This window comes from Oryctolagus cuniculus, chromosome 7 (assembly GCF_964237555.1).
Source record: "Oryctolagus cuniculus chromosome 7, mOryCun1.1, whole genome shotgun sequence".
Classification (NCBI taxonomy): Eukaryota; Metazoa; Chordata; class Mammalia; order Lagomorpha; family Leporidae; genus Oryctolagus; species Oryctolagus cuniculus.
Genome location: NC_091438.1, coordinates 136,301,837 through 136,316,487, shown reverse-complemented (window position 1 = coordinate 136,316,487; position 14,651 = coordinate 136,301,837). Strand labels below are relative to the sequence as shown.

The window sequence follows — 14,651 nt, the reverse complement described above, 5'->3', positions numbered from 1 at the left end:
AGGGTTCTAGAGTAAGTCAAACCTGAGTTCAAACCCCAGCACCATCACTTACTAGTGGTGAGCTCTTCAGCAAGTTACTTCTTCCCCACCTACAAACGATAGGGTACGGCATCCTCCTTACTCACAAGGCTGTCCTAAGGATTAGGAGAGACACCCCACACCAAGTACCTGCTGGCTACTGTAAGCCCTTGCCAAACTGTGCTGTCATTCGGAGAAACATAGGAGCTGTAGATTTCTCCTGCCTCAAGGGCTAATTAGGCTCTGAACTGGGGGCTTGGGAGACCAGACGGAGGAAGGGAGCCAGGCTCGAAGCTTCAGAGACCTTGAACCTGCTGGCTGTCTGCTGTCTGAGACCGCAGCCCTGTGGGGTCTGGTGGCCAGCCTCAGTGATATGCTCAACACAGCAGGGAGAAGAAGATGCCGGTGTGGGGGAGGGGAGTTGGGTGGAGCCAGGGCACCTCCGGCAGTGGAAAGCAGAGGACAGCTGGGCTGTGGGGCAGCAGGATGTCTACTCTGTTGGCTGGAGGCACAGAGCATCTTGTTTTCTTATTTGCTGGCTGGTGTGAAGCTGAGGGCCTGTGCTTAGCAGGAGCACAGCTAGTGATTATCCACTTGGGGCACAGCAAGGGACTGTCCAGGATAATGAGGTCACCACGGATGAGTCTCCTGTCATGCTCCAGTTGGGGGTGAAGTGTGGGGTGGAGTAGGGAAGAGTCTAGAAGACAGACTCAGTGCCTCTAGTCTAAGATCTCTCTCAGAGTAGGCCTGGGAGTGGAAGGAGGGCAGAGACAGAATCTGGGCTGTAATTACTATTGAAGGTCAAGGCTTCTGGAGGTGTGCATTTGTCAGAACAATAAAACATACATATAAAAGATCTGTGAAATTCACTATGTGTAAATATACATCAATTTTTTAAAAAAGCACGCTGCAACCTTAACCCATGGTCAAAGTTAAAAGTTAATACCACCAATAATGGACCAAATGAATACCACGTGCTTCCTGATGTGATGCATTTAATAAATAGATGTTACTTATTCTTTTTTTTTTTTTTTTTTTGCCAAAAATGTACTACCTGAACTTTATCATGAGCAAACCCACACTGAGAGACAGTCAACAAAATGGGCCTATGTGCTTCAGATACATCGATGTCAAAAATAAAAGAACAGCTGAGTAACTCCTCTAGATGACAGGAGATTAAGGACAACAGGTGACCCTGGAGGAAAGGAAGTGCAGAGCACCGGTGGGCAACTGGCAAAACCAGAATACAGAGTGTGTGTTGGACAATGGCACTGCATTGGTTACATTTCCTGAATCTGAGATGTGTGCTGTGGCTACACAGGAGTGGCCTGTGATACTTGCTCAAATGTGTAGGGGTGAAGGGTCACAATCTTGAAACTTACTTAGGTCCCTAGAGGCAGGCAAGTCCAACCTGTGGGAACTGCTCCTAATACTTGATTCACAGATCCTGGGTACACAGCCCAGTGTCAGAACGTGGAATCAGACTTGGAGGGCAGGGCCCAGCCTGGCATGAACAGCGGGTTCAGTCCTCTCTCCCAAGCACTTGCTAAAGGAATGAGAAGGGGAAAGGAAATGAGGCCTTGGTGCAATCTCTAGGTTTGCCACGTGGTGGTGTCTTTCTGTTGTGTAGCCTCAAACAGTTTCTCTGTACCAGGTGCAGGATGGTGGGGCACTGCTTTCTTTCAGGTGGAACATGAACCAATCCACCCAAGATCCCAGCCAGCTACCCAGGTAAGGGGCTGGACAGACTCCAGCAGGCTGCAGGGTCTCTGCCTGCCTGCTGTGGTGGTCCTCTGAGGGCTGGCATGGTCTGCAGGTAGAAACCCAATCTCCTCTTGAGCCTGCCAGACCCAGCCTACCTCCTTGGCCTCACTGTCCTTATCTGTACCCCAAACCCAGCCACAACGAATGACTCATGGTTGGTTCCCTAAATGCGCCCTGAACACCCTTGCCCTGCCCTTCTCCCCCGGCTGGCTCATCCTCCTCCTCCTTGGACCCTTGCTGAGGTGTCACCTCCTCCTGACTAGGGCCCCTGAGCACAGCTGTCCCCTCCACTATGCAGTAGTCACTGGTTTATCTTCCAGGCTGGGGGCTCCCATGAGGGAGAAATCCCATTCATCTCTGACTTCCTGCACCAATCCAGCGCCTGACAAACTGCTCAAATGGGAGACAGAGAATGGGACCATCTGTTATGTATCTAGAAGGCATGAAAGCCCCTTCTGGGGCAGGGGACAGGGACAACTGAATAAGGAGGTACGAGGTGTGCTTCACCTGAGGCCGGGTAAGAATGGAGCCCAGAAGGCAGATGGATGGTCAGACCAGTGGGGTATGACAGCTGATGGCAGAAGGCAGGAGTTACCCCAGCTGGGGGTAACAGGGAAGGTATTAGTGTTGGGATAATTAGTCCAGGAAAAGACTCACAGGAGAAACACACGGGGCAGGACCGGGTCTGAGCTGGCGGTCAGCAAGGGCAGTACTGCTGGAGAGCAGCCCCCGAGGATCAACCTGTTCACCACACCTGCAGCCTGCGCAGAACCCTGCATCCACCCCATGTGGGAAAATCTCTTCTAGACCCCTCAAAAAAAAAAAAAAAAAAGTGTTTTTCTACAGCCAAAATGGGAACAGGGAGAGACCTGGCCTGCCCTCCCATGTAGGAGCCAGGTATTCCAGGCCACTCTGCCGATTTCCGCACACCTCTAGTAGTGAACTTCACACTTAGAACGGGGGGGGGGCACCTGACCCTAACTATCATCACTGATTTCTCCACCTGACTTTTTTCCAGCTTACAAAGCACTAGAAGACACATAATTATAACTGATCATCCCCTCCCCCAACATACACACACAAAACAACACTTCCCAGAAAAAGAAAGTGAGAGTCAGAGGTGCTGAGGCCTGCCTAAGTCACCAGGCCGGACGAGCTGGGATGCGAACACAGGCTTTTCCAAAGCTGAGTCCAGTCCTCTTTCTGCTGACCACACTGCTTCCTCAACTGTGCTTTCTCCGCCCCAGTGCCTGCCAGCCACAGACAGGATGGGACCCCGTGGACTTCCCTATAATGGTCCTTCTGCTGGAACCAGGAGCTGCATGCCAGAAAGCTGCAGTGAGCATGGTGGGAAAGGGACCCTGCTTGGCCCTACAGGAGGTGTGGCAGGGCCCTCAGGAGAAAAGGGCTGGGTCCCTGAGACCTCTTCTAGCAGACAACAGCCAGCACCCCTCACAGCCCCTCGCCCTGAGCACTCTGGGGCAGCCCCTGGGGCACCTCAAAAGCACGTGTGGGTGGTTTCTACCAGGGCCCCTGACTTCCTCCACATTTGGTCTCCATCCGCATAGTCGCCTCAGGAAACCAGGGGGAATCTGGAGCAAACCAAACCGAGAGTTTCACACCACAGACCCAGCTGGGAGAACAGGATGTTTTTGGGGTTGTGAAGCCTGGGCTCAAGTGTCAGCTTGTGTCACCAGCTTGTTTTGTGGCCCTTCATGGCTTCGGTTTCAGTATCTGTAAAGCAAGGATGCTTACCCTCCCCCTACCCCGCCTGGACCCCACTGTGATCTCTGGCTGGCAGTGTCGTGAGGCCTTTGCTGAGTGAAAGGCAACACGTGTTCCCTGCCCCACACAGAGGTGACCCGTCTGGTGACAAGTCTGTCCAAGCACATCTGTTTTTACTTGCTAGGAACTGTTCTCAGTGCTTCCCAGATTCTCTCTTTAATTCTTACAACTTTATGAAGATCCCCCTTTTTGTTACTGAGAAACCAAAGCCTTGAGACCCCGGCCCAGGAGGGGGCTCCCTGGGGCCTGCCCTCTCCTATTGCGCTAGCCTGGCGTGCTCTGCCGCTGAGTGTGAACAGCCATCCTCGAAGGAGGCCCCAAGGCTACAGTGGGGTCCTCGAGACAAGCACTGGCAGAAGCCATCTGCTTCGTGCTCAGGACGGCTGGGGGATGGGAGGCCGGCAGAGGACTGGTAATCCCTTGACTTCAGCCAGGGCTCCGGATGACAGCAATTCACACGTGTGCAGTCATCCTCTCTGTTCCAAGGCACAGAGACAGTTCTGTCTGCTTTTAAAATGTAGGACAAGCATGGCTCCATTTTGCCAAGAACACAAAACCTCCCATCACTGTCTGAACAGTGCTTTGCTGCCTCGGGCTTCTGAGTGCAGTGGCTGCATCGGTGAGCCCTCCCTGAGCGTGCTCTGCTCCGGGCTGTGGGAGAGTACCTGCAGCAGCCAAAGGAAGTGACTCAGCCCAGTGGGAAGTGGGAGGGTGCTCCCAAAGAGGGCCCCGCGCCCAGCCTGCTCCCCCCAGCACATCCGCACCAGCCCTCTCCTCTGCCTCTCCTCAGTGGGACTCCAGTGGCTGAACGCAGGTCTGGGGGCCAGCAGGGGCCTGAGCACCCTGGGACTGCAGTCCAGGGACCCAGCTTTCACCTCCTCCAGGAGGCAAGAGTCCTGGACTGGCTGCACACAAGAGGATTGTGTAATCACTGACATTTCTCTCCACCCCACTGCCCTGAGGAGGTCCCGGGTGGAAGGTTGCAAGGAGAGTCTGGAGGCTAACGGCCCCAGGCCAGGAAGACATGTCCCAGGTGATTCTGGAAGAAGAACCTGGGACTTTGCCCACCGAGGTAGATGGCGGCTCTCTCTGCAGGTTCCCCTAGGGAAAGATGAATGGAGCAAGACGTGCCATGGGCCCTAAAGCAGGCAGGCTGCTCCTGTGGGCAATGGGCCTCACCAGCAGTCACTCTGAAAGCCACCAGAGCAGATCCCAGGGCAGCACTGCAGCCCAGCCACCAGCTTACCCCTCCCAAGGGCCTCCAGAAACAGCTGATGTGACAACAAATAATCCGTCACTGTGTGTGGGTGTCAGAGGGGGAAGGGACATTTAATAGCTCTCTCAGGCATGCTGGCCTGCTCTCCTTCATCCAAAGAAGTAGCATGGGGACATAGCCAAGCACACTGGCTGGGGAAAAATTCGTGGTGGCCCCTTGGCTCTGCAGGGGGCCTTTTGCTGGGTACAGTGACAGCAGATGTTCACTGACAGCTCTTCCCCATCAGGCCAACCTGCTCTGGCTCACTTGGGCTCCCATGTAACATGGGAGATCCTGGTGTGAACACACGCCTGAGAGGTCCCTCCACTCAAACCATCAGTCACGGCTTTGTGCAGTGACTCAGTCTACACATAAGGCTTGCCGTGGAGACCCATATGGAGTTCAAGTTCTTGCACCTACAACAGCCCAAATCAGGCAAGGAGAAAGCAGCAAGTGACCGAAGAAGGACTGGTTGAGTCTGACAGCCGCCCTCCGTTCACTGTGGGACCCGGACCCGTGCCTGTCTGCTCTGCAGTCTCCTCGCCTAGAGGAGGGGCCTGTGCTGCCTGTACAGAGGGTCCCCAAGACTGCTGCAGCCAGGGTGGAGGAGGCACTAGACAAAAGCTATGGTTCCTTCCTTCTACCCCAGAGTTCCAGAGTGACATACAGGAAAGCCCAGGCCAGACCCAGGTGCATGCAATTATGCAATTCTCTCATATATAGACTTTTCAACAGAAAAAAAAAAAAAAAACCCACAAATCATCCTGGGAGAAAGGTAATTTGGATGGGTGCCAGTGAAACGCCTTTCCTTAACTGCCTCCATAAAATTAATTAAATCAAATTTCACAACCTTGAAAATGAACACAGTTCACTTTCTGAAGTTTTACCCAATGCTGCTGCCCCTGGCTGCTCAGAGGGGAAGAGGCTGCCTGGTGTGATTAGAGGGGGGCTGCAGGCTCTGTCAGCTGGAAGAGCCCACATGAGGGCCTCACCTTCTCTGAGCTACTGAGAGGACAGACACAGCCAATCACAAGTGCCAGAGCCACCACCCAAGACTGTGCCATGTGCTGGTGGGACCATTTGCCACGTGTCTGCTCCAGTGTATTCCTCCCTCCCTCTCTCCTTCCCTTCCTTCCTTCCATTTATTTGAAAGTCAAAGTTACAGAGAGGGAAAGACACAGAGAGACATCTTCCATCTGCTGGCTCACTCCCTAGATGGCTATAATGGCTGGGACTGGGCCAGGCCAAAGCCAGGATCCAGGAACTAGGAGCTTCCATGTCTCCCACAAGGATAGCAGGGGCCCAAGCACTTGTACCATTCTCCGCTGCTTTTCCCAGGCCATTAACAGGGAGCTGGATCAGAAGTGGAGCAGCTGGGACACGAACCAGTGCCCACATGGGATGCCAGCATCACAAGTGGCATGACGTTTACCCGCTACACCACAGCGCCGGCACCTCAAGGATATGTCTACTCCCCACCCCTGGCCCTGCACAGGCCCAGAAGGCATGCAGAAAACATGTGTGAAAAGAAAACACACAGGCTTCGGGCCCAGCAGCTCCAGTTCTGGGAGTCATCCTATGGACATACGCGCACAAGCTCACAAAGGTAAGTGTGTTCAACAGGGGTCTTGCAGAACCATGCACAGCAGCAAAAGACAAAACCACACCAATCACACCCAGATCACACTAGATAGGAAACAGTCTAAATGTCCAGTGAGAGAGGATGGGCTATCTAGACAACCACAGTCTGAACGACCTCCATGGTGAAGCCCACGCCTGTTGACAAGGATGTCTACAGCAGCTCACCACAGGAAGCAAATGGCAGTGAATACATGTAGTATGATCCTATTCAGATTACAAAAAATTATACAAGGGGCCGACACCACGGCATAGTGGACTAAGCCTCCAATTGAGGCGTCGGAACCCCATATGGGCGCCAGTTCTAGTCCTGGTTGCTCTTCTTCCAATCCAGCTCTCTGCTATGCCCTGGGAAAGCAGTAGAAGATGGCCCAAGTGCTTGGGCCCCTGCACCCGCGTGGAAGACCCAGAAGAGGCTCCTGGTTCCTGGCTTCAGATCAGCTCAGTTCCAGCCATTGCAGCCATCTGGGGAGTGACCCAACGGATGGAAGACTTTTCTATCTCTCCCTCTCTCTGTCTATAACTCTACCTCTCAAATAAATAAATCTTTAAAAAAAAATTATACCCTTGAACATGCGTAGGAAATTTCTAGAAGAAATTTATTTATTTAATTTGAGAGAGAATCTTCTATCTGCTGGTTCAATCCCCAAAAGCCTGCAAAATCCAGGACTGGGCTGGGGCTGGAATTGGGAACCCAATCCAGATCTTCCACATGGGTGGCAGAGACTCTCGCACCATCGCCTGCTGTCTTGCAGCATCTGTACTGGTGGAAACCTAGACCAAGGAGCCAGAGATGGGAACCAAGGCCAGGCACTCTGGCGTGGGCATCTTAACTACTAGGCCAAAGGCCTCTTGGAAAAATTCAACAAGGGACACCTGCAGGCAACAGAACTAGGGACCCACAGCAGGCAGGGAACATTATTATATTCTTCTGCACTGATGATTTTATCATAATTACTACAGCAAATCTTTTTTTTAAAAAGATTTATTTATTTGAAAGTTAAAGTTACAGATGGAAAGGGAGAGAGACAGATTTTCCATTTGCAGGTTCACTGCCTAGATGGCCGCATGATCAGCACTGGGCCAGGCCGAAGCCAGGAAGTTCATCCGGGTCTCCCATATGGATGGGCAGGGAGCCAAAGCACTTGGGCCATCTTCCACTGCTTTCCCAGGCCATAGCAAAGAGCTGGATTGGAAGTGGAGCAGCCGGGACTCAAACCGGCGCCCATATGGGATGCTGGCACTGCAGAAGGCAGCCTTACCTACAACACCACAAACCCAACCTCAGCAGCAAAAGTTGTAAAAAAATTCCAAAGATCTCCCTAAACTAATGATTAAGAGCAGTAACGAGGAGGCTAGGCCTCAGAGAAAAGGCAGGTGGGAGAGCATGGAATAAGCATAAGTACCCTGGATGTGTGAGCCTGTGTGCCAATACAAGGGTGCATCAGGAAGGTGAAGGACAAAGGGACAAGGCCAACACTCTTGGTAAGCTGTAGCTTTCCCAGGTAGCTTACACACAAGCCAACAAGGAACTTCCTGTTTGCCACCTATCATCCATATGGGCGGGCTCAGAATGCCTCTTCCAAGTCACTCACAGACCCACTAGCAAAGAGCTCACCTGAGCCTCATCAGGGCTGGCCCCTTGGGTCCTGACTGTATGCCAGACACTTGAACATGCTATTATACCTCTCATTACTATTCTAAATGTAGGGGTTGTTTTGCCCACTTTACAGACAGGAAACTGGGGTGAGAGATGAAAACAGGAAGTGACTTCTTCAAGGTCACTTAGCTAGCAGGTGGGAGAGCTGGGTTATGAAGCCAGGTTTGATCTGAGCCTAGGCCCTGAACTACTAGATGACATGGTTGAAAGTCTCCTTGCCCACAGAGTAAGAAGGGGAGGGACCTGTTTGAAGTTTCATTCTTCTAGAAAAAAGGAACGGTTCTGGTTTGTCAAGGTCTCTTCCAACTCTATGGCACAATGAGTCCAAGATTCTACATGGGCTGGGCTCCTGTGACCAGAGCCTGGCTAGGAGGAAGGAAGGGGGTAGCAAGGGCTCTAGAGCCACACAAGTGCAACTGGAAATCCCGGCTCTGCCCATCCCGGTTTTGAGCCAGGTGTGCCCCTCTGCAAAACAGACAGCCTCCACTTCCTCAGACTCAATTAGGTATTGCAGAGTACTCAGCAAAGCGTCTGGAAGGTGGGGGGAGAGCTTTTTTTTTTGGCTGGTTTCCTTCCTTCCTTCCAAGGAGGGCTAGACCAGGGAAGAAGATGCACAGTAAGAGAACACACTCTATGACATTCACCCCAAACGTGGTAACATTGGGAGCTCCATATTGACTGGGAAAAGCAGCAGGACAGTCGCTCTCCAGAGCTGTGAGGTGCCAGGACAGGGTCCCAGAAGCCCCTTGGAATGTTGGCTCTGACAGTCCCGAGGGCTAAATTGAGCTTTCCCCCAGAAACATGGCTACCTTCTCAACAGACCTTACAGCAGCTCTGCCCCAAACGCCGAGATGAATGACGGAGCTGCCAGTCCTGCTCTTGCCAGTCGCCTCCACAGTGACCAGCCCACTCTCTTCCTTCTGGACCCCTGAGTCACTGAATAGAGTCCAAAGCTCCTGTCTTTCTCTCCTGCCAAGTAGGTGGCAGACTGCAAACACAGTTAGGGGCAACAACTTCATTCTAAAGTACAAGAGCCCTTCTCAGTTTTGCCACCTCTGGTGCTTGCCAACCACTAAGGTTTCTTTGACATCATGAAGCCTGCAGACTGCTAAGCTCTGGGGAGCTGAGCTCACACTCAGACACTTGGCCTTGACCAGAGGAGAATAAATGCTACAGGATCTCAGCACCCCCTCAATTCAACCCAACCTACTCAAGGCAAGAGCAGATGTGCCTGCTGGAGGGGAGTAAAGCTGCTCCCATTTATTAAAAGGGGGCCTGGGAATTCTTTTCTCTTTTGAATATTTTTTTTAAAATTCTTCTAAGAATTTATACTATAGACACTTAAAGTGGGAAAAATCACACATCCCAGGAAAAATCACTAAGTTGTGTCTGGAGAGCAAAATCCAGAAAACAACCTAAGCATACAACAGCTTGTTGAACAAACTGCACCCATGATGGGACACAATGTAGCGCCAAATGACTCAGATGGAAGAGTTGAGCTGAGCCATCTCCAAGATGTTAAGTAAATCACCACCAGCAATATCATCCCTTTCCCCTCTTGGACCCTAATTACAGAGTCTAGGAAGTTACAGAAGAGCTGCTGTGGGCCCCGAGCCACCTTCAAGGCTACTGTCTCATCCAAGCAGGTGGAGGAAGAAGATATGAACTTGCTTCAGGTCACCTCCTCATCTACCTCCTTTACAAACCCAAGGCCAAATGCTGCGAAAATCTCTCAAATTCCTTAGGGCCTGTTCAAATCCCCATTCACCAGCACACCGCTCTCCATAGCCCGGTGTAGCTACCCGCCGCCTAGACTCTAGGGGCAGAGGCACTTGGGCAGCATCCTCTCACTTCCCTTGTGGGCCTCTGACAGACGCCTCTCCTCCCCTAGAAGTGCGACTGAATCAGCTGAGCCAGCATCAGGAAGTTAGTCCAACCTCAAGGCCTCTTTCAGGAAAAACTCTGCAGGGGCCGCTAAGAAAGGCCCTCCCTTGCGGGTCTGCTGCTGTTCAGGACCCTCCAATTGGCAACAGTTTGCCAAGTAAGTGTGGACACTGCCAGTGGAAGGCTCACTCATAGGGCCATCTGAATGCTGAACAAATTGAGGGAGTTTTGCAGCGTCACCAACTACAGGTTCTGAAACTTGAAACAGCTCACCTGCCTGTCAAATCTGGGCAGAGGAAAGTGAAGGAAAGGAAGTGGCCTTTCTCCCAGCGGCCAACTCGGGCATCAGCGCAGGAGGCCTGGCCCAAGGCTAGACAAGAGGCTGCGAGGTTTTGCAATTTCCCTTCTTCCTGACTGAATGGAGCTGACAGGTTTCAAGGCCATCACCTTCTTGGTGACTTCAGGGTCACTTGCTACTGTTTCTCCTCCCTCAACATCACTTCCAAACACTCCAGAGTCCAGGTGATTCCCCCTGCAAACAGCTCTGCCCTTTCCCTACCCCTGCTTCGACCCCAGCCCCCGTAAGTCCTTGCTGTGATTTCTGCAACAGATCCTTCTGGGGCCTCCAGACGCCAGACCCACTTAGCCCTCATCTCCCTGCAGCCACAGGACTTCTGGGCAAGCCTGACAGCATTTCCTCCACTTACAGCAAGGCATCCGTCACCAAGAGAATAGCAAGTTCAAGCGTCTCAGTGCCGGTGCCTGCCTCCTCTCTGCTGTGTTCTGCAGCCAGGCCGCTTCTAGAACCCTGGTGGCTCTCAAGCTGCCCCACCCCCAGCATGCACCCCTCCCCACAGCCATGCTGCTCCTCCTGCCTGGAGCACTTCCTGGACCCCCAGAAAACTCTATCTACTCTTCAAGTTCTGAGGGCTCTCCAAAGTCCTCCCCAAGCTCCTCCTCATCCCAAAGGTGAATCACTCCTTCCGCTCAGCTCCGCCACATGTGCACAGGCTGTGACAAACTTGCCAAGCTCTGTGCAAGTGTCAAGTGTCACTGCTAGCCCACTGCCTCCCTCAGGGCAGAGCCTGCCTCTCCATCCTCCTTCTGGTCCCCGCCCCCTGCCCAGCACACACGGGGCTCACCCATCAGTGTGTGTGATGCTTCCTAATGGTGCTAATTCAGAGACCAGACAGGTTGCTAAGAGGGGCACGCACAGAAGAGACTCTAAATACATTTTCTCTCATGCATACTTTAAAATACTATTCTTTTTTTTCCTCGGCAGTCTACTTCTATTTTTAAAAAAATGGTTCTTTCACAGAGCTGAGCTGAATCATCCACATGGCTCCCATACCGCCTGGGTGAACTCCCCACAGATTTCCTTTTCAGGAGGATGCAATAAAATTCTGTGATCTGTGATCCTCCAGGACACTTCTGACAGCTCACCAGGACAACTTCTAGTCCCTGCGAATCGCTTCACCGAATTCCTGGAAATTCTTCCCCACAGCTCTAATAGGAACAGCAAGGAGGCACCAAGCACTGACGACTTGCATGTGCTAAGTACCACCTCACAACTGCCCTGCTGCGGAGGCACTCCTACCGTCCCCGTTTTGCAGAGGAGCAAGCTGGGCATGGAGAGAACAAGTAACCCCCAGGCACCAGCAGGGCAGACCCATCTAATGGCAAAGCCAAAAATGCTCTTAGCTAGTACGAGGTACCCTGAGTGAGCAACGCAGCACCCCTTACCGCGGCCTTCTGAGAGCAGCCTAGCCTCCCCAGGTGCTCAAGTGACCTGCAATCCCAGGAAGAGAGGGGCACGTGTGCCAGGCAGGCACATCCCAGGCCTGTGCAGGGAGCTTGCTGGCTGACACCAGCTGCACACAGCGCTTTCTCAGCTCTCCTCTCAGAAGCCTGTACTGGTCCCCGGGGAGGCTCCAGCCCTTTGGTCTCTCCTTTCCCCTTCCTTCCTTCCCCTACTGTCCCCTCCAGGGAGAGCTTCCTAAAACACGGATCCAATCGTCACTCCTCCGCATAAACCTTTTCACTAGGTCCCCACCGGCATCAAGTCCCGGGCTGTTAACATGGCGTTCCCTTGTCAACCTGTACTACTTTACCTTGTTCCATGCCAACTTCCCTGCCACTCTACTGAGCCCCAACAAACCACCTGCATCTCTAAGCAGAACACCTCACCCCTCATTCTCACCTGGCTAAGCCCCGCCCACCAGCTCATCTCCAGCATTACTTCAGCCAAACCTTCCCAGGGCTCCCCTGAGCCCATCTCCAGGTCAGCTAGCAGCTTCCTTTGCTGGGTTCCCACAGTGCTCTGTGCCCGCTGCTAGGAGCCTTTTTAGATCACATTTCAACTATCTGCTTACCGCTCAGCCTCCCTAGGCCAGACTGCGAACTCCTTGAAAGAAGAGGTAACGTTTATTGAATTCAATTGATTTTACACAGTGTTACCTTTTTAAATCTTCAATGACAACTCTGGTACCACTCTGTTATACAGGTGAGGCCAGGGAGGCACAGAGGGGTTAAGCAATGCACCCAAGGTCACACTAAAAAGAAAGCTGCTGAGCCTGGATCTGAACTCAAGCAGCCTGGCTCCCAAGCCACTCTACAGCACTCACCTCTGCAGGGGAGGCCCCCGATCAGTCCTGTGAGGAACAGAAGGATGGAGAAATGGATGAATGAATGGGGGCTGCCTAGATCCAACTCACAAATGGCACAGCTGGCCCGTTAAGGCAGGCTGGAGGCGTGCAAGCCCACTCTTCACAGCCAAGTTTTCTTTCGGCCCTACAATTACATATTCTGCTCTGCCTTATCTCAAGCAAAAGGACCCAGCCAAGAAGGAAAGGTGCCCAGCCCCGCGGGGCTACCCTCTGCTCTCAAAACCCAGCAAAGCCAACCGGTTTCCTCCAGTGACTTAAAACGGAGCAAAGTCTATCCCACCGCAGAAGGCGCCTGTCATCTCTTCCTTCCGCCAACAAAAAGGGCAGCAAACCTGGGGAGTGGGGATGGGCAAAGACGCGCGGCCTCGGGGACTCCGAACGTCCTTACCTCCTGGCCCGAAGGTGGGGCCAAGCGGCATGGGAGCGGGCGGCCTGACCGGCACAGCAGGTGGAACGCCGGTCATCATCAGCTCGCTCCCTGGAGACCGCCGGCCAAACGTGGCCCTGGCAGGCAGGGAGCTGTGACTCGCACCTGAACGCCGCCCAGGATGCGAAAATTCCCCGGCAGCGGCGGCACCCGTGCCAAGGGCTGAAGGCCCCGAGAGGAAGCCCTGGCCGGCCCTCCTCCGGGACGCGGTCTAACTTTGGAGTCACTCTCTGGATCCGTCGGAAGCACGGGGAGCCAGAGGCGTCTCTGGATAAACCTGGCTGAGTTCGAACGCCACCTGCCTCACTTACTGGCCCAGGGCTGCGGCGGGGACCGAGGCTCCCCGGGGCCACCCCGAAGAGCAGCCCCCAGCAGGGCGCCGGGCATTCGCTGCTGTCATTTCGGTCGTACTCGGAGAGCCTCGGACTGTCACCCCGTCCCACAGCCTGGGCCGCTGAGGCCCGCTCCGCCAACCCGCAACCCCCCGCCCCGCTTCCCCGCTCCGGAACCCGCGCCCTCACCTTCCCCGGGTGGTCAGCGCTGCTCGCCCATAGTCCGTAGCCGGGAGCCGGGGCTGCTCGGCGCTCGGTCCCCGGGGACCGGGGCCGGGCCGGGGACGTGAGAGCCGCTCACCGCCGCCTCCCAGCGCAGCCGCTCGAGCCGCCGCCACCGCCGCCGCCTCCCTCCATGGCTGCGGCGCCGCCACCTGACAACGGAAGTGACGCACCGCCCCCCTCCCCGGCCCGAGCCGTGGCCCCGCCCCCTCACCCCGCCCCTCGCCTGTGTCTTCGGCCCTGCTGCCGGCGGATAGGGGCGCCATCTTGACGATGGGCGGAAGCCTTCGGGCAAGAGGCCAGAATCAGATTGAGGATTGGTTCAGGGTGGGGCCAGGGCCGAAATCTGGGAAGCGATTGGAGACTGAGGCCGAAGGGGTCGGGACTTACCGCTTATCTATGAGTGCCATGAGGCTGGGACGGAGGCCCCGCCCCGCCCTGACTTCACACACCCTGGCGCGCCCTACCCTCGCCCCTCCGGGTCGAAGAAGTCCCTCGCTCGGTCTGTGGTGGATTATTTATCAGAAAAGTGACCCTTCCCAGATTCCCGTTTCCCAGCTTCTGGAATTCTGTGTGGAAAGCGCTACAGTTAGGCTTTATAAAAGAAATTCGTGTCGCGGCGTTCACAATTCATTTCCCGTTCGGCCCCTCGCCTTTGTATAAACCTCGAGAACTCCGGCTTCAACCTGGAGATCTCTGGAGTCCAGGCCAGGCAGGTTTACAGCGAAGAATTTCTGTGAACGATTCCAGCCACCTAACCTCACCCTCCTGTTGCAGCTTCGGTCCCTTTCTCCTCCTCCAGCAACCACGCCCTCCATGAATCAGCTTCTTGCACCGGCAGATGAGCCCTTTAAAGGGATTGCATCAGGCTGGTGACTCACTGGGGCCCCCTGAGAGCCTGGCTTCCCTCCGCTGGCACGCAGAAGCAGCTAGAAGGGGTCAGTGGCAGCGGCACCAGCGGCCACAGCCCCACTCCTTTGTCTAGGAGGTGTGAGCCAGG

General features: G+C 54.1%; 1 protein-coding gene across 3 annotated transcripts in view; it reads right to left on the bottom strand.

Moving 5' to 3' along the window:
- Positions 1–13,805, bottom strand: part of STK40 (serine/threonine kinase 40) — a 39,663-nt gene extending 25,858 nt beyond the window's left edge. Inside the window, exons 1-2 of one of the 3 annotated variants that reach the window (XM_017350241.3) lie at positions 13,619–13,795; positions 12,629–12,655 (exon numbers count right to left, since the gene is read on the bottom strand). The gene's annotated coding sequence lies outside the window, so the exon portion shown is untranslated. Of the gene's footprint in view, positions 1–12,628; positions 12,656–13,618 lie in introns of all 3 variants that reach the window. The other 2 variants (XM_051832203.2, XM_070078763.1) reach the window with 2 other exon arrangements.
- Positions 13,806–14,651: the final 846 nt, after the last annotated feature.